Source organism: Cervus canadensis, chromosome 7 (genome assembly GCF_019320065.1).
Source record: "Cervus canadensis isolate Bull #8, Minnesota chromosome 7, ASM1932006v1, whole genome shotgun sequence".
Lineage (NCBI taxonomy): Eukaryota > Metazoa > Chordata > Mammalia > Artiodactyla > Cervidae > Cervus > Cervus canadensis.
The window spans coordinates 92,233,907-92,260,605 of NC_057392.1; the positions used below are offsets into that span (position 1 = coordinate 92,233,907).

General features: G+C 39.1%; 1 long non-coding RNA gene across 1 annotated transcript; it reads right to left on the reverse strand.

Annotated features, from left to right (window-relative positions):
* Window positions 1-269: 269 nt before the first annotated feature.
* Window positions 270-26,253, reverse strand: LOC122445226. Its single transcript, XR_006270484.1, has 5 exons — window positions 26,243-26,253; window positions 26,143-26,145; window positions 16,718-16,728; window positions 13,158-13,162; window positions 270-414 (listed from the first exon to the last, which is right to left on the reverse strand). It is a non-coding gene; the product is annotated as an uncharacterized LOC122445226 (long non-coding RNA).
* Between the last annotated feature and the right edge of the window lie 446 nt (window positions 26,254-26,699).

A 26,699-nucleotide genomic window follows, 5' to 3' on the forward strand; every position in this document is an offset into this window, starting at 1 on the left:
TGGGCTCAATAAAGGACAGAAATGGTAGGGACCTAACAGAAGCAGAAGATAGTAAGAGGAGGGGACAAGAATACACAGAGGAGTTACACAAAAAAGGCCTTAATGACCCAGATAGCCATGGTGGTGTGATCACTCACCTACAGCCAGTCATCCTGGAGTGCGATGTCATGTAGTCGTTAGGAAACATCACCAGGAACAAAGCTAGTGGACGTGATAGAATTCTAGCTGAGCTATTTCAACTCCTCAAATATGATGCTGTTAAAGTGCTGCACTCAATTTGCCAGCAAATATGGAAAACTCAGCAGTGGCCACAGGACTGGGAAAGGTCAGTTTTCATTCCAATCCTTAAGAAAGGTGATGCCAAAGAATGTTCAAAGTACTGCACAATTCCACTCTTTTCACATGCTAGCTAGGCTGCAACTGTACGTGAACCAAGAACTCCCAGATGTTCAAGCTGGATTTAGAAAAGGCAGAGGAACCAGAGATCAAATTGCCAACATCCGTTGGATCATAGAAAAATCAAGAGAATTCCAGAAAATCATCTACTTCTGCTTCATTGACTTTGCTAAAGCCTTTGACTGTGTGGATCACAACAAACTGTGGAAAATTCTTAAAGAGATAGGAATACCAGACCACCCTACCTGCCTCCTGTGGAACCTATATGCAGGTCAAAAAGCAACAGTTAGAACCGAATATGAAACAGTGGACTGGTTCCAATTTGGGAAAGGCTGTATATTGTCACCCTGCTTATTTAACTTCTATGCAGAGTATAGCATGAGAAATGCCGGTCTGGATGAAGCACAAGCTGGAATCAAGATTGCAGGGAGAAATTGTAATAACTGCAGCTTTGCCGATGACACCACCCTTATGGCAGAAAGTGAAGAAGAACTAAAGAGCCTCTTGATGAAAGTGAAAGAGGAGAGTGAAAAAGCTGACTTGAACTCAACATTCAAAAAACTAAGATCATGGCATCTGGTCCCATCACTTCATGGCTAATAGATGGGGAAACAATGAAAACAGTGAAAGATTTTATTTTCTTGGGCTCCAAAATCATTGCAGATGGTGACTACAGCCATGAAATTAAAAGACACTTGCTCCTTGGAAGAAAAGCTATGACCAATCTAGACAGCATATGCAGAGACATAACTTTGCCGACAAAGGTCCATCTAATCAAAGCTATGGTTTTCTTAGTAGTTATGTATGGGTGTGAGAGTTGGACCATAAAGAAGGCTGAACGCTGAAGAACTGATGCTTTTGAACTGTGGTGTTGGAGAAGACTCTTGAGCGTTCTTTGGACTGCAAGGAGATCCAACCAATCAATCCTAAAGGAAATCAGTCCTGAATATTCACTGGAAGGACTGATGCTGAGGCTGAAGCTCCAACACTTTGGCCAGTTGATATGTCGAGCTGATTCACTGGAAAAGATCCTGATGCTGGGAAAGATTGAAGGCATGAGGAGAAGGGTACAACAGAGGACAAGATGGTTGGATGGCATCACCGAGTCAGTGGACATGAGTTTGAGGCGTGCTGTGGTCCATGGGGTCGCAAAGAGTCAGACAATGCAGCAACTGAACAACACCAATTCTCTCCTGACTAGGTGGTGAAATGAGTAAAAGTCAAAGACTGCAGAACATTTCAAAAAAGATTTTAAAATGTTTAGTATGGTGCAAGTGAGCACGTTTTTGGTTTTGGACATTTGTTAATGCTTCTTAAAGTTAAGAAGTTTTCAATGAAACTACTAAATGATTTCTTGTAATGGTATGTTTCTGCTGTTGTAAACAAGAGAGGTGATTAGTTTCTTCTTAAATCTCTTTATGCGTTTCATGCTTGTCTCCGGTTAGTACACACATGCAGAGGGACACAAAGTTCAGGCAGGACTGTGGGGACATAAGGATTTTAAAATGAGATTTTTAAAGAAAAAGAGGCTTCGCTTAAAGACTTTGTTTCAGTCCTATTTTTTGTTAAGGAAAAAAGACTCAAAAAAGTTTACTACATTTCTAAAATGTAGTGTTTCCTATTTAAGATATTACTAATTGTTGTCAGGCCTAATGAATATTAAAATTTTATATAAGTGACTTTTGGGCTTCCCTTGCGGCTTATTGGTAAAGACTCCACCTGCCAATGCAGGAGACATATGAGACATGAGTTCGATCCCTGGGTCAGGAAGATTCCCTGAGGAGGGCAGTGGCAACCCACCCCAGTAATGTTGCCTGGGAAATCCCATGGACGGAGGATCCTGGTGGGCTACAGTTCATGGGGTCACAAAAAAGTCAGACACAACTTAGAAATTAAACATCAACAACATAGGTGATTTTAACATAATCTGGGGGCATAATTAAATGTATGTACCTATGGGCTAGGTCACTTCAGTCATGTCTGACTCTTTGTGACCCTCTGGACCATAGCCCGCCAATCTCCTCTGTCTATGAGATTCTCCAGGCAGGAGTACTGGAGTGGGTTGCCATGCCCTCAGGGGGATCTTCCCAACCCAGGGACCGAACCTGCGTCTCTTCTGTCTCCTGCATTGGCAGGTGGCTTCTTCACTACCACTGCTACCTGTCTTTTAATTATTGCTGTTAAAAGTTTCCTTATTTTAAAAAGACACTCTCAAATAGTAATGGAATTCTTTGCAAAATATTATCCCCCATGTCACCAGCTAGGAGAAAATTCTGCATCATGACATCCAATGTCATGGATGGTTTTCAACAGTGTAATATGCTTTGCATATCTATGCGTGCCTATTCAGTCACCCAGCCCTGACCCACTCTGTGAGACCCCATGCACCATAACCTACCAGCTCCTCTGTCCGTGGAATTTTCTAGGCAAGAATACTGGAAGGGGTTGCCGTTTTCTGCTCCACAGTTACATAGCTATACAGGGCCTTAAAAGGAGAACATGCAACAAATGCTGTTTTCTGACATTTCAAAACCTACACAACTCTGAAACTAGCTTTGAAACGTGAGAAGAAAGATTTTGTTGCATGTTCAGGAGCTTGACAAAGCTACAGTGCGTGGGGTGGAAAAGAGTTGGACACGACTGAATAACAGCGCGTGTACTCGCGTGGGCTCCTTTTAAGGGAGGCCCTGTAGAGCCATGGAAACCACGTGATGTGGTGGAAAACCGTTGGATGCTATCATGCAGATTTTTTTTTCTAGCTGGCGATATGAAGGATAAGATTTTTTTCAAAGAATTTTTTCACTATTTTAGAGTGTCTTTTTAAAATAAGGGAACTTTTAATGACAATGATTAAGAGATTCCTGTAATATAAAAATTAGCATCCAAATCAAGAATATACCAACTAGTAGAAAAATAGTTTCTGAAGCCTGATTTATAACGTATTGCCTAAGTTTGTTCCTATTAAGTTATAACTGCTTCTAAAACATCATGAAACATATGAATGACTTCATTCCAAGTGAAAAATCATTCATAGTCAAACTATAATGCTTTCCAAAGGAATTTTCTTTTAATAGTTTGCAGATGTTGTGTTCAATGCCAATGAAAAAATTAATTCAGTTTTAAGATGTAAAATTTTATATGAAATTAATCCCCTGAGTGGATTAAGTGTTTTCACTGTCATGGAGGAAAAAAAAAATATGAAAAGAGTAAAGAGATATTTTTAAAAAATTATTACTAAAAATGTTCACTACATATTTTAATAATATTATTAAAGCAATCTCTATAAGCAATCTAAAATAATCCCTTAAATTTTAAAGGGAGGAAAGTTTATTTTTAGAAATCAGAACTTTAAACACTGATTGAAAAAAAGTAAAGGCAAATACAGGATTTTGAAATTTTATTTCTCTATTCTAAAAAGACCTTCATTCTCCAAAAGAAAGTGACTTGCGGGTGGGTGGGGCCTTTCAACTTAGAGGACTCCCTATGTTTGCTTTAATTTTTTTTCCATCAGCATTTAAAATTTTCAAATAGGCTATATGGAAAAAAATTCAGTCAGTTCAGTTGCTCAGTCATGTCCGATTCTTTCCGACCCCGTGAACCGCAGCACGCCAGGCCTCCCTGTCCATCACCAACTCCAGGAGCTTACTCAAGCTCATGTCCATTGAGTCAGTGATGCCATCCAGCCATCTCATCCTCTGTCGTCCCCTTCTCCTCCGCCCTCAATCTTTCCCAGCATCAGGGACTTTTCAAATGAGTCAGTTTCTTTGCATCGGGTGGCCAAAGTATTGGAGTTTCAGCTTCAGCATCAGTCCTTCCAATGAATATTCAGGATTTATTTCCTTTGAGATTGACTGGCTGGATCTCCTTGCAGTCCAAGGGACTCTCAAGAGTCTTCTCCAATACCACAGTTCAAAGGCATCAATTCTTTGGTGCTCAGTTTTCTTTATAGTCCAACTCCCAAATCCATATACGATTACTGGGAAAACCATACCTTTAACTAGATGGACCTTTGTTGGCAAAGTAATGACTCTTCTCTTTAATATGCTGTCTAGGTTGGTCATAACTTTTCTTCTAAGGAGCAAGAGTCTTTTAATTTCATGGCTGCAATCACCATCTGCAGTGATTTTGGAGTCCAAAAAAATAAAGTCTCTCACTGTTTCTATTGTTTTCCCATCTATTTGCCATGAAGTGATGGACCAGATACCATGATCATAGTTTTTTGAATGTTGAGTTTTAAGTCAATTTTATTACTCTCCTCTTTCACTTTCATCAAGAGGCTCTTTAGTTCTTCTTTGCTTTCTGCCATAAGGGTGGTGTCATCTGCATATCTGAGGTTATTGATATTTCTTCCGGCAATCTTGATTCCAGCTTGTGCTTTATCCAGCCCAGTGTTTCTCATGATGTACTCTGCATATAAGTTAAATAAGCAGGGTGACAATATACAGCCTTGATGTACTCCTTTCTTGATTTGGAACCAGTTTGTTGTTCCATGTCCAGTTCTAACTGTTGCTTCTTGACCTGCATAGATTTCTCAGGAGGTAGGCCAGGTGGTCTGGTATTCTTATCTCTTTCAGAATTTTCCACAATTTGTTGTGATCCACAGAGTCAAAGGTTTTGGCATAGTCAATAAAGCAGAAGTAGATATTTTTCTAGAACTCTCTTGCTTTTTTGATGATCCTACAGATGTTGGCAATTTGATCTCTGGTTCCTCTGCCTTTTCTAAATCCAGCTTGAACATCTGGAAGTTCACGGTTCATGTACTGTTGGAGCCTGGGTTGGAGGAACTGCTAGAAACTGGACCAGAATTCAAAGAAGGAGAGAGAGGAGTTGAGGGTGAAGTTGATGGTCGTCTCCTGCCCTGAACTCCCTTCTGTCTCAGGTACCCTTCTCCTCACTCCCACGCTTACTCTGGGATGAGTTCTCTCTAGATTATGAGACTAAAATTCTAACTCTCATGCAGGGGGATATAAACACTTGTGTAACTGAGTTCTCAGGGAAGCTCATCATTTCCCTCGGATTTCCCTGCTAACTTTGGTTTCATGTTTAGAAAGTCCAGTGCCTTCCTTGTCGTGAGATCAGTCCTGTACTTACACTGCCCTGGTAGAGACTGGGTGCAGGGCGGCATCTCTATGGTTCCTCTCCACCCACCCGGGACTCTCTGGTCTGAATGCTAACTGGCCATTCCTACTCATGTTCAAACAAACACGAAGATACCCAGCTCTTGAGACATGTGAGCACACGTTCCCCACCCACTGCTCAAAACGGTGGAAAGAAACATATTCCTGGGTCCTCTTTCTCCCTTGTCACTTTCTCCAGATGCCAATTGTGGAATTCCTCCGTTCTTTTATTATTAACATCAGTTCCAGATGACTCATTCATTACCCTTTATCCAGAGCACAGAGTGCTCTTATCCATCCTGCTTATAACTCATGTTTCATTTGCACATGGTCCAAGATGAAAGCTAGAAGCAGTAGGATCATACATATTGGCATTTCAATCATAGGACTCCTATTTTTTTCCCCTAAAGTTTGTAATTGACTCAATTTACAATGATTGCTGCATATGTAATTATTTCTATGTAATACAATATTTTAAAAGTACATTAGTTAGTGCTTTATGACATAGGGTATGTCATAGCTATACAAATATTAGCATCTTGAATGTTCAAGAGTTTAAAAACAATGGTACTGCCTTTCCAATATGACTGTGTGTGAGATCCATCTTCCAAGTATTGTCAGGCTCCTGCCGGTAGCTTCCTATACTTCATGTCACATTCGCTCTTTGTAGACCAGCTAATGAGAAAGACAAAACACATGTTAACTTCAGAGTTCAGATTCCTTTCAGACACAAAATGTAATGTTGCAATGTGTACAGTAAAATTGTTTATGGTAATAGAAAGATCATACCAGTTTATAAGAAAACAATTCTTTAAATATTTCATAAACAAGTCTTTTTTAAAAATCCACGTGGGCCTTTGTGACCTTCATAAAATACCCTTGTTGATCAAATCAGAAATAAATCAGATGTATGAACCAACATTTCTCTTACGAAAACAAAACAAAACCCACCACTGGTGAGACCATACTAAAATAAATCCCACAGGATATATGGGTGAAAGATACTTCAGGGCCAGTAGTTTTCATCTCTGATCACCTTGCTAAAGCTGAGTTTTGTTGGCAGTAGCTTTCTTCCTCAACATGATACATAGTTCACTTTTAATTTTGCAAATGTGTATTGATTGGCTACTATTCCCTGGGCATTGCACTAAACAATCAGGGGTTGATCCTGGCTGTGAAGGAATCACAGGTGTTTTATATGGAGCCAACAAGAATTTCAGACTGATCCTTGTCTGAAAAATCTGGGATAAAAGCAGTAGAAAAGAAAAAAAAAAGTGAGAAACATATTTTTCATGAAACACCATTCTGCAAAGAAAGCCTTACTGTCTCCTATTCTCTTTTTCTCCTAAATCTTTCTGTAAATCTGATTTACCTGGAGTTGGCATTTATTCTTTGCCAAACGTTTATTTGTTGCCATTGGCTTATTCTTTGTTAGGGCTTACCTGGTGGCTCAGATGGTAAAGAATCTGCCTGCAATGTAAGAGACCCAGGTTTGATCCGTGAGTAGGGAAGATCCCCTGGAAAAGGGAATGGCTATCCACTCCAGTATTCTTGCCTAGAAAATCCCATGGACAAAGGATCCTGGGGGCTGCAGTCCATGGGGTTGCAAAGAGTAGGACAGGACTGACTGACGTTTGCTTTTTTATTTTTTTAATTCTTTTCAAGTGTTACTATTTTGTTAACATTTCCTATCGTTTGTTTACCCAAGATATAATTTTAACCTGTGCACACACTGCTGCGAGATGGATCTGAGGTTGCGTCTCTCAGGACGTGGCTCCCAAGACAAATTTCCTTCATTTCTCTCCTCTGATTACTACCCTTAGGATTGATCAGTGTCTTGAAGGAGAAACCAATCTCTGCAGCCCTATTAGATTTTTAGGATTGATACCTATAACTTTTTATTTTTATATTCTACTGAAATAAAGTTGTTTCAGAATGTGTTAATTTCTGCTATACAACAAAGAGATATAAATACATATATAAATATCTCTGAATCACACACACACACATATATAGATGTACATTCCTTTAAACTATTCTTTTCTGTTATGGTTTAACATAGGATATTGAATATAGTTCTCTGTGCTATATAGTCGGACCTTGCTCTTTGTTCATTCTGTGTATAATAGTTGACATCTGCTAACCCCAACCTTCCCCTCCATTCCTATCCCAATCCCCTCCCTCTTGGCAAACACAAGTCTGGTGCATATAACAATTTATACACAAGAAGTAGCTAATATCTTACAAATTTTTCATAATCTCAATATACTAATAGTGATTTTGTGGTTGATGGAAGGAACTAGAAGGTCAAGGTCTTGAGACAAACATTTATCACTTTATAGCCAGATTGGAAAAAATATTCTCTTATAAAAGGTTATAATGGAGTTCTTTTTTTATGTCTATTATTCATACAAATATTTTATATTTGAAAATAAACTTTTTATTTCAACATTTTAATTATGAAAACAACTTTTTTCACTTCATGTAAAGAATTCAGGCTCCTCTCTAGATGTTTTATAAGATTATTTTCTTTAAAAATAAATATATATATGCTTAAACAAACAGATGAATAGCTTTGGAAATAGAAATATGCAAGGTTAATTAATGAATCTCTTAATTTCTTAATTGTTCTTTCCTCCTATGGACTTTGGACAATTACTTTTTATTTTAGGTAACAGTTAATTCAGTTAAATGAATTGGCTATTTTCAGCCAATAGATCTTTCTTGGTTTCCCACTGTGTCTGAGGCACTGAGTGAGCGCTGGGATTAATCACCTGGTCATGTAAAATTCCAAATAATCTTTAGTGTTTGGAATCACAGGAGACATTTCCTCATGATAACATCACAAGACTGAGAGGGAAGAGTTGCCTTGGTGAATTATAAACTGCAGAAATGGGAAAACAACATTGATTACAAAAGTTTATCCATTTAGTAGATGACCTAAAATATTTCACAGAGAATCAGCAGATACTATTATTCTCTGTGCCGTTTATATAGCTCTTTTTTGAGACAGGAAGATTTATTGATGGAATGCTAAACTTCTGCTTTTAGAAATTATCTGAATTGTGCCGTGGACACATTTGTATTTGACTATAAAGCCATTATCACCAAATCATTGATCGGAGTAAAGATTTCAACCATCAACTTTCTCCATGATGATTTTACATTTTTCATTATGTTATGAGATTATGTTGTAACCTAGGCCAGAAACCTATTGCTGTGAGCTGAAAGATGAGAATTTAATGAGGTATAAAACATATACAAACTGCAACGTCAATGATGATATCTTAATAGCTTAAGAGGTTTGCATAACTGTATTACAAACTGAAACATAAAAAGATATAGCATGTAGACATCAAGCTTGTAAGTCAGCAACGCAAGGGCCTACAAGCTTCACAACCGGAGAGAGAAAGTGAAAGTTGCTCAGTCCTGTCCGACTCTTTGCGACCCCATGGACTATACAGTCCATAGGATTCTCCAGGCCAGAGGACTGGCTTTTCCCTCCTCCAGGGGATCTTCCCAACCCAGGGATCAAACCCAGGTCTTCCACACTGCAGGCAGATTCTTTACCAGCTGAGCCACAGGGAAGCCCTGAGCAGAGTTTTTGGTTTCAATTTTCTTAAAAAGCAAATTCAGGATGTACGACATTTATTAAGAAGTTTTTTTATTTTCCCCTAAAAGTATATCTTCTAAAAGTCAGGCTGAGCTTACTTCTTTGTTGAAATAGAACAACATTGGTATAATGATGTTAATTTTTAAAAATAGTTGCTCTCTTTAAACGTTAGATGACAGAACAAGAACGCACTTCTCTGATTAGAAGCTGAAGCAAAGGGATGTGGGGAGGAAGTGGGCCTGGCATGGGAAGGTGATCCTGTTCGGGGATGGAGATGGCCATCAATCTAGTGCCTGCTTCCTCGATTTAGTTACAAGATCTCTGAAACATAATCCAACCAGATCCATTTATTTCACAACATGAAGACTTTCTGAGAATATCTTTTAAAACTCGTTCTGAAAGTCAGTTTTATTTACTGCCTTACCCTTCTTTCTTTACCTTCCTAGGTTTAAATCCAGTAGCTATAGCAGCAGCAGCTTGCTGAGTATCCTAGACAATTCCTAACACAGGGGGGCTCCACAGCCTGTCAAACTGAAAGCTGTCAGCTTTTTTTTCTTTTTTTTTAGATTTTTATCTTGAAACTGGGGGGAGAAAGATCTATTAGATTGTCAAGGATATCAATTTAACAATGACTGCATTTTATTAACATATTTAGGAGAACTATAAAAAATGAAGTAGCAGTATATTATAGAGATACAAGATCCAAGATTTGTATCTTTTTTTTCATTTTTTTTAAAACAAGACTTCATAGGTTCAATTCTCAGATCTGCTAGTTAATAACTTGATAAATGTGCAATCTTGGATAAATTATTTTCACTATATTTCCATCTCTTTGTATGTAAAAGGGGAATTATAATAATATAATAATAATATCTACCTCAAAGTTTCTTTCCACTTAGAATAAAACCTGGTACACAAATGTTGGACAGTTCATCTCTTTCCTTAAAAAGTTTCCCTGATTAACTGGGGGTACCAGTGGACCATGGTTGGCTGTGGGTTTCACATGGACTCAAATCACCTTTGCAATTATTTCTGAAGCTTGACACTTTCGTACAGATTAAGGAAAATCTAGAGAAGAACTTGCTTTGAGGACAAAATGTTAACATCTAAGTTAATAGCATTCCTCTTAGAAAGTGTTTTCTGTTGAAAATGTCTCTCTGTTAAAAGGAAACCACATTCACATTCTCAGGAGTTCCAGATACATTAAAAATTGAAAAATATTTGATTGTTGAAAGTTTTACTACATGTCAAAACTAGAAAGTTTATAATAATTTGATGGGAAAATTTTACAGTTTATTTTTTATCACTGAAACTGGTATTTTAATCAATTTCAGTAATTATTTTTCTCTCTTATGGAAAAGATAGAAAAGACAGAATAAATTTGGGGAAAGAACAGATCTTTTCTATATGTGCAAATAGAATTAAATAAAGTTTAAAAATCCAGATATGCATTCCAATATTTCCAAACTCATCTGATTTTAAGCATCAGCCAGAGGTTTTTTTTCTTGATAATTGTTTCCTAGGGTTCATTCCAGGGCTAAGAAATTAGAAGCTTTAAGACAGTTTATAATAACAGTCTAGGTGATCCTTATGATCAGATAAGTATGTAATAAACTTAAGTATGTAATAAACTAACTTAAATAAGTGTTTCTCTGAATTAAACATGTCTTTTGAGACATTTAATCAGTTAAAGACAACATGGGCTTTCTAAGAGAGACGCTTGTGTTAAGAAGAATGCACCAGTTTGAACAGTAATAAAATTTTCATTTTATAAACAAAACTAAGTTAATTATCTTAATTTCCTTTAATCACACACACTATTCAAATTAGTTATATTTAAATTTGTAATTTCCTCAGATTCATAAATATTTTAACTCTGACAGTCAAATATTAGAAGTCCAGACCATAGCTAAGATTTTTAAGTAAAAACCAACTGTTGCTGGCTTAATTTGTGAAAGGATTTTAAATATTGATTTTTTTTCTTTAACAAATAATTTACACTATCTGCACATTGGTGCCTGCCAAGCTATTGTGTGAATTTTTACCAGCTGGGAATTATCCCCTCATTCTCTGGTGTGATTAACACTTGCAGCTGTAGGATAATTAAAACGTCAATCCGTTCTGAAACAGCACAACAGTTTCCCGTTTGCTCATCAGTCAGGAGGCTAACTGAGGGCTCTCGCTCTCATCACAACGACATGAACTCACACCCTGCCCCTCTCTTTTCTCCCACCTCCCGCTCTTTTTCCATCACACACGCACACACACTCCACCACACCACACTCTGAAGGTTGAATTTGGGGAAAGCATCTGCCTCCAGTGTGGGAGACCTGGGTTCGATCCCTGGGCTAGGAAGATCCCCTGGAGAAGGGAAAGGCTACCCACTCCAGTATTCTGGCCTGGAGAATTCCATGGATGTTATAGTCCATGGGGTCGCAAAGAGCTCTTTTGGAGAAGGAAATGATCAGAAGGTTAAGGAATTGTTGATGATAAGTGTTTCCTGAATAGTACATATTTTTTGGACCATGGTAACATACATGTAACTAATTTTTCCCTCTTTTATAGAGATATAATTGGCATATAACATTGTGTAAGTTTAGTGTGTACAATGTGATGATTTGATACACTCATATTGCAAAATGATAACCACTATGGTGTAAGCTAACACTTCCACCACTTCAGTTACCATTTTTGTGTGTGTATGTGGTGAGAACATTTAAGATCTACTCTTAACAACTTTCAAGTACGTGATCAGTATTCATAACTGTAACTACCATACTGTGTGCCAGATCCCAGAACTTTTTGATTTTATAACTTGAAGTTTATTTAGTTTTAGAACTTCTTCCTTCCTGACCTGTTGGCACTAACCTAAAATACTCCCTCTCATATGTAACCTTCCGTCAGAACATTCTATGATGATCAAGCTTCTAGGCCGAGAAGAAAAAAAAAAATGATGGGAAATAAAAGACATAGAGGTTATTGAAGGATTAATGCTTCAGAATGTTCTAGAGTCTTCAGTCTTGCACCAACATGATTACTAAAAATGCAATGTGGAAGCAGAAAATTAAACCCACATATCTCTGAAAGTTCCAGCCCCACCTCTGCTTCTTAAATATTTTTTATAAGTCTAAATAATCCCTTACAATTATAGAGTGAAAGTGACAAATAGATTCAAGTGATTATATTTGATAGAATTCCTGAAGAACTATGGATGGAGGGTTCATGACATTGTACAGGAGGCAGTGATCAAGACAATACCCAAGAAAAAGAAATGCAAAAAAGGCAAAATGGTCATCTGAGGAGACCTTACAAAGAGCTGAGAAAAGAGGTGAAAGGCAAAGGAGAAAAGGAAAGATATTCCCATTTGAATGCAGAGTTACAAAGAATAGCCAGGAGAGATAAGAAAGCCTTCCTCGGTGATCAGTGCAAACATATAGAGGAAAACAATAGAATGGGAAAGACTAGAGATCTCTTCAAGAAAATAGAGACACCAAGGGAACATTAGGGATACTAAGGGAGCATGACCCCACCCTATGGCAGAAAGTGAAGGAGAACCAAAGAGCCTCTTGATGAAAGTGAAAGAGGAGAGTGAAAAAGCTGGCTTAAAGCTCAACATTCAGAAGACTAACAGCATGGCATCTGGTTCCATCACTTCATGGGAAATAGATGGGGAAACAGTGGAAACAGTGGCTGACTTTATTTTCTTGCACTCCAAAATCATGGCAGATGGTGATTGCAGCCGTGAAATTAAAAGAGGCTTGCTCTTTGGGAGAAAAGCTATGACCAACCGAGACAGCATATTAAAAAGCAGAGACATTACTTTGCCAACAAAGGTCCATCTAGTCAAGGCTATGGTTTTTCCAGTGGTCATGTATGGACGTGAGAGTTGGACAATAAAGAAAGCTGAGCGCCGAAGAATTGATGCTTTTGAACTGTGGTGTTGGAGAAGACTCTTGAGAGTCCCTTGGACTGCAGGGAGATCCAGTCAGTCCATCCTAAAGGAGATCAGTCCTGATATTCATTGGAAGGACTGATGCTGAAGCTGAAACTCCAGTACTTTGGCCACCTGATGTGAAGAACTGACTCATTGGAAAAGACCCTGATGATGCTGGGAAAGATTGAAGGTGGGAGGAGAACGGGGCAACAGAGGATGAGATGGTTGGATCGCTGACTCAATGGGCATGAATTTGAGCAAGCTCTAGGAGTTGGTGACAGGCAGAGAGGCCTGGTGTGCTGTGGTCTATGGGGTCGCAAAGAGTCGGACACGACTGAACGATTGAACTGAACTCAACTGATAGGTCCCAGTGCCTGGAGTCAGCATTCGCTGTGTGGCTTTTATGTTTTCCTGTTGGAGTTCTTTTTAACTTAATTAAGCCTTCAATAGGAGTTTTATTTCCCTCAGGGTGGTTGTGAAGTTTAAAGTGGCCTTCAAAGTAAGTATCCAAAATACCTATTCCATCAAACATCTTTTTGAACTTCTTATTTTGCTCAGAGGAACATTGCTAATCAGATAAATGAACTCTTTGGGATGAATGTGATACTCACTCTAGGTAACAATTTCTAAGACTTAGGTGGTGGTTATTTAAGTGATTTCTTTTCAGACTTGTAGGAAGAGGTGGTAAGAAGTTAGTGAAAGCAGGGTTGACTTGATGGAAGCTGAAAACGTTGGGTTTCCAAGAAAGGTCCTTTCATTTTGAAGGAATCTGAGTGTCTCTCTAGCCAGTGTCTGTTTTACTGACAGGCTGAGCCCATGTGACATGGTGATGTCCCTGTAATTCATAAATTCTGGCTGATACCACACAGGAGTGCATTTATAGACTCAACTCTTCTGGGTCGTTTTCTCATTATTTCCCTCCTTTTAAAATAGTTGTACACACACGTTGTATTATTAAATACTGGGACTCCTAAAATATTTACTCCTTTATTATTTTTAAATCTCTCTTTAACATTCAGCCTCCTTGTTCCAAAAGGGGAGATAAGACAGCTATAATTTTGATTTAGTTTTATGGGCAACAGAATTATTTTAGTGATTCCTGGAGTCATTATTCCTACACATCAAAGGCAGTCTTTTCCTCTGATGACTAAGCATGCAATGAGAAGCTGAGATGACATCATCCAGTCCACTGACCCCTTAAGATTCATACTTGAAAGGGAAATTTGGGGTCCAAGAAGGGAGGTGAGGCTCTGGTTCAACCAAAGAAACTGCTTTTGAAAAGTGACAGTGAAATTCCTTAAAGTACAAAGTGTGTTCCTTGAGCTATTAAAAACTATTTATTGTTGGAATTTTACTCTGGGTAGCAGATATTTTAATGCCTACGACCCAAATGCAATACTCTGGGCTAATTTTGAAGACTATGGTACATAGAAAGCAAAAAATATAGTTATCCCCAAAATGTCAACACCGCCTCCGAATGGGTTCAAAGCAAAATCAGTCCATGCCCCTGTGCCTGTGCATTCTCTGTGAACACAATAACTACAAATGACGCCAGAGGAAAAGGGGAAAGGGCTTCTGTTGACTTCAAATAAAGGCGCTGTCTGACAAAAGAGAAGCAAATGGTACCTGGATCGGCCGTTAACAAAAGCCTTGTACATCTACAGCTGCACTCAATGAGCACTTTGGAAATTAAAGAATTGCCAGCTTTCCCACTTTGGGACAAAAAACATTTGTGCTAAACAGCCGGTAAGTAAATGCAGTAAACATATTTTTACAGTGAATAGAATTGTTTTATATTTTGGGGACTGATTGTGAATGTCTAGTGCTTCTTGATTAGCAAACATTTGGCAGTTCTCGAGTCTTCAGACATTAAAATGCCAAAACAGATTTTTATTCTCCGTCTGAGCTCATCTATTTTTTTTCTCCATCCTTCTAACAATTATCCTCAAAACATTTGAAAGCACTAAAATAAAACGTGTTCTGAAAACACATTCAGAGACGTTTTACCTGTGTGACTTTAATAAGCACGTAAATAAAGAAGCACTGGGTGGCTGTCAAACTCCATTAGGGCGGGGATGAGAACACAGTCGTGTGTAACGCCTGTTTGAATTGTTGTTGGGCATGTCCTTAGGCCTGGCCTTAGGACAACTGACGGTTTCATTGCTGTTTAACAAGGCTGGTGAAAACAGATGTTTGTGGAAAGCCTCTTGGGTTTCTGTCTTAGTAGGGATACTCCTGCTCATTTTTTGAAATCAATGAATTTCTGAGACTACAGAGTCCTCAGCAATAACTTTTCTCCATTTTCACGTCTAAAAGTCACCTCCTTATGATTTTTTAAAAATATTATTATATCAAAATGAATTCCTTTGGAAGGTTTTTCTTTGAAATGATAATGTGTATTTACACTTTGACTTTAATCATTCTTTTACAACTAGAAGATTGATTACATTGGTTTTGTATTCATCCTTTCAGTATTATTTTCATTATAGTTAGATTACTTAATAGAAGTCAATTTTTTAATCTATCAGCTTTATACAAGATATGAAAATTCAGAGAAAATCAGTTAAGTAAAGTAGTGTAATTTTGTACCTCTTACATCTTGGATGTCATGCAGGTTTTGCAACTCTTCTGTGATTATATATGTGCATTAGGCATGTATTTGTGTGTATGTATATGTGTAAAATATAGTGCATTTTATCATTATAATTACAGTTTTTAATTAAAACATGGTGGTGGTATATTCATTTCATTTTGTTTTTGAAACAAATGACCACAGAGTGGCTAGAAATAATACACATTTGTTACTTTGACTTTGGGAGAGGAGCAGTCAAAAACAGGTTTCACTAAAATGGGTGTGAGCAGGATTATCTTTCTTCTGGAGGTCCTACAGAACTTTTTCTTTCTTCTTGCCTTTTCCATTTATTGGAGGGGCTTCCCTCATAGCATAGCTCAGCTGGTAAAGAATCTGCCCACAATGCAGAAGACCCTGGTTTGATTCATGAGTCAGGAAGATCTGATGGAGAAGGGATAGGCCACCCACGCCAGTATTCTTGGGCTTCCCTTTTGGCTCAGCTGGTAAAGAATCTGCCTGCAATGCAGGAGACCTGGGTTCAATCCGTGGGTTGGGAAGATCCCCTGGAGAAGGGAAACGCTACCCACTCCAGTACTCTGGCCTGGAGAATTCCATGGCCTGTATAGTCCATGGGGTCACAAAGAGTCAGACACGACTGAGCGACTTTCACTTGCACTTTCAGAGGTTGCTTGTATTCATTGGCTCCTGGCTCCCTCCTCCATCTTCAAAGCCAGAAACTGCATCACTCTGGCCTGTCTCCATCAACAACTCTCCTTTCCTCTGACGCTGACTCCTCCTGCCTCCCTTTATGTGTTCAGTTGTTCAGACATGTCAACTCTTTGTGACCCCTTGGACTGTAGCCCATCAGGCTCTTCTGTCTATGGGATTCTCCAGGCAAGAATACTGGAATGTGTTGCCATTTCCTCCTCCAGGGGATATTTCTGACCCAGCTATTGAACCTGGCAGGCAGATTCTTTACCATTGAGCAGGGACACCCCTGATTAGCACTTGATCTTGGCCAAAAGGCTGACCTTCTGATTTCATTCATCTGACGTGGGTGATCCAGGGTCTCTCCTTATCTCTACCTCAAAATTCTCTTTAAAAAAAAAAAAAAAATTTATTTTTGTTTATTTGGCTTTGTCAAGTCTTAGTTGTGGCACATGGGGTCTTCCATCTTCACTGCAACCTGTGAGATCTTTAGTTGTGGCATGTGATCTAGTTCTCTGACCAGGGATTGAATCCAGGCCCCTGAATTGGCAGCACAGGGTCTTAGCCACTAGCCCATCAGGGAAGTCCCCAAAATTCCTAATTCAAACACATCGGCAAAGCCATTTTTGCCATGTAAAGTAATATGTTCATAGGTTCTGGTATTAGGACCTGGGCATCTTTGGTGGAGGTGCTGTGGCAGGGGCGGGTGGCCAGGTTATTGCTTTGCTTACTCTAGGCCTCTTAGAGGCCCAAAGCCCTCTAATAATGAGGTTCTCACCACTTCCCCCTCCCTGTGATTTCTTACCTCTCCTGAACTTCAGTGTTCAGGAGCTCCAGCTCACCCATTACCTTGGGGGCCATCCTGGGTATGAAATTAACACTGGTACAGCTTGCCCAGGTCTTCCCAGACAGACGTACTTTGGGCCTTTACTTACTCTTTCCCCTGTGTGAGGTGGAAACTGCTTGTAGCACAGACTTCTCCAACCTGAGTATTTTTTCCTAGTGCCGCTTCAGTTCCCTGAAACTCAAGTGCAACTTTCTCCTTGGGGTGCCTTTTCCACGAGAGGACCTCACAGCAGAGGTAAGGGGCATCCTCGGCGGCTCAGTGGTAAGCATTCTGCCTGAAATGCAGGAGCCACAGAAGATGGATATTCCATCCCTGGGTCGGGAAGATCCCCTGGAGGAGGAAATGGCACCCGTTCCAGTATTCTTGCCTGGAGAATCCCTGGGGATTCTCCAGAGGAGCCTGGCAGGCTCTAGTCCAAAGGGTTGCAAAGAGACGGACACGTCCGAAGCGACTTGGCACGCACAGTAGGAGTGAATTCTTTCTCTCCCTCTCCTACTCAAGGTGTAAGGGGGGCAGCCTCATCCTTATTCCTTGATGCCTCTTCCAGACCATTATTCCACCACTGCCATTTGAAAATCTCTCTTCCCGAGTGGATGCATGAGGCTGAGTCCCGTTGTTGTTCGCCTGAGACTATCACAGCGCTGTTAACGGCGCTGATGCTGCTTCAGCTGCGTCTGACTCGGTGCGGCCCGTGGACTGCAGCCCGCCGGGCTCTTCTGTCCCTGGGGCTTCTCTAGGCAAGAGCACTAGAGTGGATCGCCATGCCCTCCCCAGGGCATCTTCCTGACCCAGGGATTGAATCTGGGTCTCTTGCATTGCAGGCAGATTCTTTACTGCTGAGCCACTAAGGAAAGCCCCAAATTGGCTATACCCCAATACAAAATAAAAAGCTTAAGTTTGAAAATAAAATAATTTATAAATAAAAAGGGAGTTAAAAAAATCTCTCTTCCTTTGAAGTTGATGACAACGGATGGTTACTTTCCTCTCCCCATTCTTGACATGATCTGTTTGCTTCTAAGACCACATCTCGTGTTTTTCATTTTCTTTATCAGTTTGTTTTCAGGACTTGCAGATATTGTTTCTCTCAGAGACATGTTTGTCCGTGTAGCTGTCATTGATCAATAGTTTCACCTTCGGCACCAGTGACTGCCATTGTCACGACCCCAGAGGCTTCCTGAAGTATGACAACGTCTGTCACCTGGAAATCCCTTGGAACTGACAGATGGAAGATGATAGACTCCAAGTTTCTACTTGGTGCTTTATCCTTCTCCCCTTTCAATGTCTCTCCTCCTCTTAACTCATCAATGTTCTTCACTTTCATCTGGCTCTCTCTTACCTTTTCTACTATCTCCATATCTTAGCCTCTTCTGTGAGTTTTTAATAATAACACAGAGCAGCACTTCTCAAACTACCTGTGAGGTGAAGGACCATTTTTTATTTCCAAACCTGATGTCAACTAATATTAATAAAATACAATAAATATGAATGTTTTTGGAATTAAAAAATGAGAAACCAAAGCAATACTAAAAAATGTTTATTGTAAGATTCAACAGAAAAAAATGTATTTCAGTAAATACATGCAAAGCAAATAGGATGAAATAAAGGAAGTTAAAAAAACCAACATAATGCATTGAAATGTGCTTATTAAATGATTATCATGGAGTATAGCTATATCAGCTGTGTGGCATTCTACAACAACTCAACACAAGAAGAAAACGTTTTAAGTGAAAAAGCAACTCCCCATATTAACCCCCTGGAAGGTACTCTGAAGAAGCACCATAAATATAAATGTTTTGTCCTTAATGTGAAAAATAAGCCTGCTTCTTTCCTGTTAATTTAATCTTGAGCATATTGATAACTATGTATTTGTAGACAATAATTCATAACTAAATTGTTGCTGTGTTATCATTTCATAACACTTATAGAGAACTCGTCTCACAAAGGTATCCTGGCAGGAAGAGATTTAAAGTAATTTCAGGAAGTTTGGGATTTTGTTTTTAGCTTTAAAATGAAGTAAATGATGCTGTATTTTTAAAATTCGTGTTAAATTCTTCATCAATAACTGATTTTAATCATTTATCCTATAAAGTTATAGCTAAATTCAGATTATGCTCAGATGAAAGAAATAAATTCCAGAGCCATGAATTTACCATGTATAGAAATTTCTATGCATTCTTTTATGGAAGATGAAATTCACAATATTCAAGCACATGAGGTGTTTAATTATAATTTTTTAAAGATAAGCAATATCAAGACTAGCAGTATTTTCAGTGATATTTATTGCTAAACAATGGGACATATAACAGCCTATATAAATTCTGCTCATATGGAATTCTGTTTATAAAATTCTGTTCATACAGAATTCTGTTTATACAGAATTCATCCCTTTAAATTTAGATTTTTTTCCTTTGATTCATCCATCATCAAAAAATACATTCCATCCCTTCATTCCATGGGAGTGTTAGGATAATCAAAAATGCCAAAGATAAAGTATCAAAGATATTAGATAAATGAGCAAGCATGGCTGTAAAATCGTATCTTTAGAAGTTCGGGGCCCAGCTGAATATACACTAAGAGTTTATACTCTAGCTTATACATTTTCAACAAAACGTTTCCTCTTAATAAATATTGTGCCTCACCACACAATAGCTATTTTTTAAAATAATCAGCTTTATATTATATTTATAAAATAAAACTTTAACCCCAAACCATGTATTTTTTTTTTTCCAAACCACATATGTGGACTGTATATTTCAGAGCTAATTGTATTTGTTGGCAATGAAGTTGAAAAAAAAAAAATCCAACCTCCTTCATATTAGCATCATATTTGAGTTGCAGTTTTACTCAAAAAATGCTGTTTTAGCAATATCTGTGCATTCAACAAATTAAAGTTAAGAATGTGTCTCTATCTTTATTTGGTTGATTACCTGTTCCTACCATTTGCCAGTTCCCAGTTCTGAGCTATGTTATCATTGGAAAGCACTGCTTGAATACTTCTTTGTCACAGATACACTTCACATTTTCAAATAAACATCTTTGATGTAGTCTTTTACTTTTATTTTGGGAATTAGTACAGATTTTTATTCATAGTAAATCAAACTACTTCTCTATAAAAAGTTATTAAATTATAAAGTTTAAGCGAGAATTATTAAGCATTTATCTCTGTCAACTTTTGAATTCAACACTCAAAGAATTCTTTTAATTTAAATTTACTTACATTCTTTATTTTTTAATGATTTTAATCCTTTATTAGTCAGTACATCTCTGAAATAATATACTTTAACTTTAGCACTTTGCCAGCAGTACTCACTAAAAATGAAATTCAGTATACAAGGAATTGTATAAAGTTTGTGGTAAACCATTATGAACTCTATTGATCTTCATTTTGGGGAGTTACTCCCACTGACATCAGTTGGTTTGCTATTAAGACTACGTATATAAAAGCTGTGTCTTTCCTTGACAAAAAAGTCTGGTGAAGCTTGTTAAACCTGTAAATTATTGTAAAAATAAATACAAATTTCATTTTCCTAATTCATTTACTAATGTTGAACTACAAATTTTAAGGCAGGTTTGATGAAAAATTAAAGTTTTTATAAAATAACTAGATATAAAAATTTCAGCTATTATTTTGCTCGTGGTTTGATGTGATTTCAAGTTATAGTTGATGAATTTACTTTAACATGTCATGTACTGTACCACTGCCACATGTGGTTCAACATGTAAGTGTTACAACACCCAGTGTGGTCCATGTGATGCTCAATGGGATGAGGTCACTGGTCATGCGTCTGGGTGTCATAACAATGCTGAATTGCTATAAGTGTTTCTAAACATTTATTATCATTTTCTTTATTTATCTCTTTCCAGACCAGGGACAGCGGGATCTGTACTGGCTCACAGACCACTCTTTGATCTCAGAATTACAGGTCATAAAAGTCTTCTGTGAAGTTTGTTGAAATGCAGATTTAGAGTCAGAAGGTTTGAAGTAGAGTCCAAGAATCTGAATTTCTCAAAACCCCTTTGATGCCTTTTCTAGGAGCATTTAGCCTGCAGCTTTGTGACGTGCCCTCTAAGAAGCCTCTATCCCTTCCGGTAATGCCGATCTTATGTTACTAATCCTGGAACAGTATTTCTGAAAATGTTGACCAGGAATCATCCGGAGTGCTTATCAGCACTCACTGCAGAATCTCTGAAGTGGGGTCTGGGATTCCGTATCTTTACAAGTTCCACCAGGCATCCATGTGCTCAGTTCAGTCAGTTCAGTCGCTCAGGCGTGTCCGACTCTTTGCGACCCCATGAACCGCAGCACGCCAGGCCTCCCTGTCGATCAGCAACTCCTAGGGTTTATCCAAACTCATGTCCATGGAGTCAGCGATGCCATCCAGCCATCCCATCCTCTGTCGTCCCCTTCTCCTCCTGCCCCCAATCCCTCCCAGCATCAGGGTCTTTTCCAATGAGTCAACTCTTCACATGAGGTGGCAAACTATTGGAGTTTCAGCTTCAGCATCATCAGCCCTTCCAATGAACACCCAGGACTGGTCTAAAACTTACTGTGTACTATTTGCTTGCATGCTGTGTATTATTTTCTTTCTTCCATTTCCTCTTATATTTCTCTTCATTTTTATTCAGGTTTCCTCTTTTCTTTATTGACTTCTACTCACCTGAGTATTTCTTTTCTTAATCCTGTCCTTTAATGAAGCAACTTAATCTCATGACTTGAAAATGTAAACATCTGTTGATAAATCAATATTTCTAATTTGGACTTTTATCTTCTGTTTCATCTTATGTTTTCAGTTACCCTGGGCAACTCTTTTTATATTTGTGACATCCTAATAAAAGCACAAACAAAACTGAACTTAGCTGCTCTCCCAAACTCTCTTATTTATTTGTTTATTTGGCTACACCACGGTCTTAGCTGTGGCATGTGGGATCTAGTTCCCTAACTAGGGATCGAACTCCTGTGTTGGGAGCCCAGAGTCTTAGCCACTGGACCATGAAGAAAGTCCACTCGTATACATTGATTTTTATGGTTTTATTTTACTAGTATCACAATTTCTCCAGTCCCCAGGATTATGTTTTTAGACCTGTGTTTATTTCTTTTTGTGATAGGCAGGATTCTAAAATGGCTCCTATGAATCCTACTCCCTGAAATACATACCTTTGGTAATTCCATCCCATCCTTTTGAGAAGAGGCAGAACCTGTGATTCACTTATTTTTCCTTTAGTGTCTATTTACTTATTTCTGGCTGTGTTGGGTCAGTTGTGGTACATGAGATCTCGTCTGTGGCATGCGGGATCAGTAGTTGTGGCATGTGGGACCCTAGTTCCCTGATCAGGGATTGAACCTGCATTGACTACACTGCAAGGCAGATCCTCGACCACTGGACTGTCAGAAAAGTCCCCCTGTGATTCACTTCTAGCCACTGAAATATGGCAAAGGTGAAAGGGTTTCTTAAATGTACCTAAGGTCCCTTTCAACTGACTTTGAGTTAATCCAAAGGACAATTATCCTCAGCAGGCCTGACTTAATCATGTGAGCCTTCCAGAAGAGAGCCTTGTCCTTCTCTGAAATAAGATACAGGAAATGGCAAACACTCCTTCCCTTGCTGGCTTTGAAGAGAGAAGCTGCCATGAGTTATACAGCTGCAAGGAAGTGAATCCCGCCAAAAGCCTGAAGAACCTTGGAAGTGGATCCTTCCCTAGTCAAAACTCCAGATGAGAACTCAGCCCAGCTACGACTTGAGTTTTCAGCTTTGTGAAACCTTGAGCAGAATAGTCGGCAAAGCCAGGCCCAAACTTCAGACCTAGAGAAACTAGAGATAATAAGTGTGTATTGCTTAAGCCACTAGGTTTGGGACAATTTGTTGTACAGAAATAAGACACTAATATACTTCTTTGCTTTCAATTTCTACATTTGTTCTTTAACCAGTTCTGTCTCTTCTGCCTTATAATGTTTCTTATTCCCGTCTTTCATCTTATCATCACTACTGCTTTGGTTCAGTATCAGGCTTATCCACTTTCCTGTCACTGAAGTGACCTTTAAGTGGTCTCTCTAGCTCACCCTAAGAACCACTGGAATCGCTGAACATGACCCTGAAGCTGGAGGAGAAGAAAGTCACTGCAGTTATATCGTGGAGTGTTTAATCTGGTAGCTTTGGCTATAGAGTTGGTTAGATGACAAGAGTGTCCAGGGCAGGGCCACTAGAATGTGTGGCTGAGATGGAGTGATAAAGGACCCAAAGGATCTTAGATATGTTAACTGAGAAATCACTATGCTGCACAGGCTATCCAAGTGGACAAAAAAGTATAAAACATGCTGATTATTTAATATTATAATGAACTAAATATAAATGAAATGACCCATTTTATGTTGCTTCTTATGCCTTTGTTCATAGAAATATAAAATAGTGCCTCTTTACTTTTTGAGAAGAAATAAAGCAAAACATGAATTTTATATAATCCCTTACAACTAAGAAATCATGTATTTCAAAGTCCAGACCAAAAACGTTTGACACCACATAGATAAAACCCCACGATTGATTGTCAAACCTGCTAACAAAAAGGTGACTCACTTAAGCTTTTTCATAGAGTGGCTGCTTTCCACTAGGAAAAAACAAATGCCAGTGTTAATCAAACCAGCATGGAAGTTAATTAGAGCCCCCAGAACAAGCGGATGGGCTTAGCACCATGGACACATGAATATCCTGTTTCTAAAGATTACCTCAGAAGGTTGTGTAACCACCAAGCCCAGCACAAGTCAAAAGCAACTAATTAACTTTTCATTTTTCCTTTAGTAATCTAGCCTCACTCTTTAAAAATGTTAATGGAGAAATCTTCCATTACAACTGATATACCTATGCCCATATTCAAAAGTGCTTCCCTGGAGCTTAAATGGTAAAGAATCTGCCTGCAACACAGGAGACCCGGGTTCGATCCCTGGGTCGGGAAGATCCTCTGGAGGAGGAAATGGAACCCACTCCAGCATTCTTGCCTGGAGAATCCCATGGACAGAGGAGCCTGGCGGGCCATAGTCCATGGGGTCACAAAAGAGGGGACTCAACTGAGGGACTGAGCACATGAGCACTCATTTCTTTCGGGGGAGAGGTCTGCCCACTCATTGGTCACCCAGCCCAGCACTGATGAAGAGAATGGTCAGTGATACTCCATGGTGTATATGTACCACAGCTTCCTTATCCATTCGTCTGCTGATGGGCACCTAGGCTGCTTCCCTGTCCTGGCTATTATAAACAGTGCTGCGATGAACACTGGGGTGCACGTGTCTCTCTCAATTCTAGTTTCCTCGGTGTGTATGCCCAGAAGTGGAGTTGCTGGGTCATGTGGCAGTTCTACTTCCAGTTTTTTAAGAAATCTCCACACTGTTTTCCATAGTGGCTGTACTAGTTTGCATTCCCACCAACAGTGTAAGAGGGTTCCCTTTTCTGCACACCCTCTCCAGCATTTATTGCTTGTAGACTTTTGGATAGCAGCCACTCTGACTGGCGTGTAATGGTACCTCATTGTGGTTTTGATTTGCATTTCTCTGATAATGAGTGATGTTGAGCATCTTTTCATGTGTTTGTTAGCCATCTGTATGTCTTCTTTGGAGAAATGTCTGTTTAGTTCTTTGGCCCATTTTTTGATTGGGTCATTTATTTTTCTGGAATTGAGCTGCAGGAGTTGCTTGTATATTTCTGAGATTAATTCTTTGTCCGTTTCTTCATTTGCTATTATTTTCTCCCATTCTGAAGGCTGTCTTTTCACCTTGCTTATAGTTTCCTTTGTTGTGCAAAAGCTTTTAATTTTAATTAGGCCCCATTTGTTTATTTTTGCTTTTATTTCCAATATTCTGGGAGGTGGGTCATAGAGGATCCTGCTGTGATTTATGTCGGAGAGTGTTTTGCCTATGTTCTCCTCTAGGAGTTTTATAGTTTCTGGTCTTACATTTAGATCTTTAATCCATTTTGAGTTTATTTTTGTGTATGGTGTTAGAAAGTGTTCTAGTTTCATTCTTTTACAAGTGCTTGACCAGTTTTCCCAGCACCACTTGTTAAAGAGATTGTCTTTTCTCCATTGTATATTCTTGCCTCCTTTGTCAAAGATAAGGTGTCCATAGGTCATTAAAAAGAATTCATTTGAATCAGTTCTAATGAGGTGGATGAAACTGGAGCCCATTATACAGAGTGAAGTAAGCCAGAAAGAAAAACACCAATATAGTATACTAACGCATATATATGGAATTTAGAAAGATGGTTAACGATAACCCTGTATGCGAGACAGAAAAAGAGACACAGATGTATTGAACAGTCTTTTGGACTCATTGGGAGAGGGCGAGGGCAGGATGACATGTGAGAACGGCATTGAAACATGTAAATTATCATATGTGAAACGAATCGCCAGTCCAGGTTTTATGTATGATATAGGATGCTTGGGGCTGGTGCACTGGGATGACCAGGAGGGATGGGATGGGGAGGGGGTGGGAGGGGGTTTCAGGATGGGGAACACATGTACACCCGTGGCGGATTCAAGTCAATGTATGGCAAAACCAATACAATGTTGTAAAGTAAAATAAATAAGTAAATTAAAAGAAAAAGAAAAAAGAACGGTCAAGACTCACCTCAATTATTGCTGGGGCAGCTTTGATTATGCTATATGTTATGTTTGTTTTCTATTATCAGTCAATCTATTGAGGTCCCACGATTCTATGAATTGATTTGAACAGATTCCCTTTCACTTTTGCGCAGAATCCTGATGACGGGCCTAGACTTGCTCTTACTGGTGTCCCCCTTGCTCCCAGCTTGTTTGTGACCTTGGATTCCCTTCTCGGTTTTGAGGCTCATCCCCTCTTTGTAACTCTAGACCAAAACTCACGCCAAGACTGCCATCCCAGATGTGAGCTATTCCACAGATCAACATCTCATTTATGAATTGTGATTTCAACTGCTTACCACTTATTTTAACCCACTGCTTTTCTCCATTTGCTCATAAACAACAAAACAATAACTACGCACAAGTGTATATTGAGCACTAACATTGTACAAACTATTGAAGATGCGGACACAGATAGGCTTCTGCAGTTGAGGGACAGGTAAAGGATGCAAATGAGGGGAAAAAGAATGACGGTTCTTCCCCCAGTTGAAAGAAATAATATGCAAAGATATGACTGTAGGATATGACTGCATATGCAAAGATATGACTGCAGGATGCTTTACGAAGCAGGAGGACGCAGTGCAGGGTTATCAGGGGTTATCTTATGCATGGGTAGACCGGTGTCTGGAGGTGTGGCACCTCCTTCAGCCTAAATGCAAAAGGTCCTGGCCCCGGGCTGCTCTGGCTGAATTGGCACTGTCCTCCCCTGTGTCGATACCTATCATGAGCAATGAGAGAGGCCCTGGGGCACTGTGTTCCCTTTCCCGTTCACATGAATTATTTGTATTGCTTGCTTCTCAGTTTCAGCAAAACAAACCACACGCATATAAAGCCAAGTCCAAGCCGTCTCCCTTGTCAGTGTTGGAATC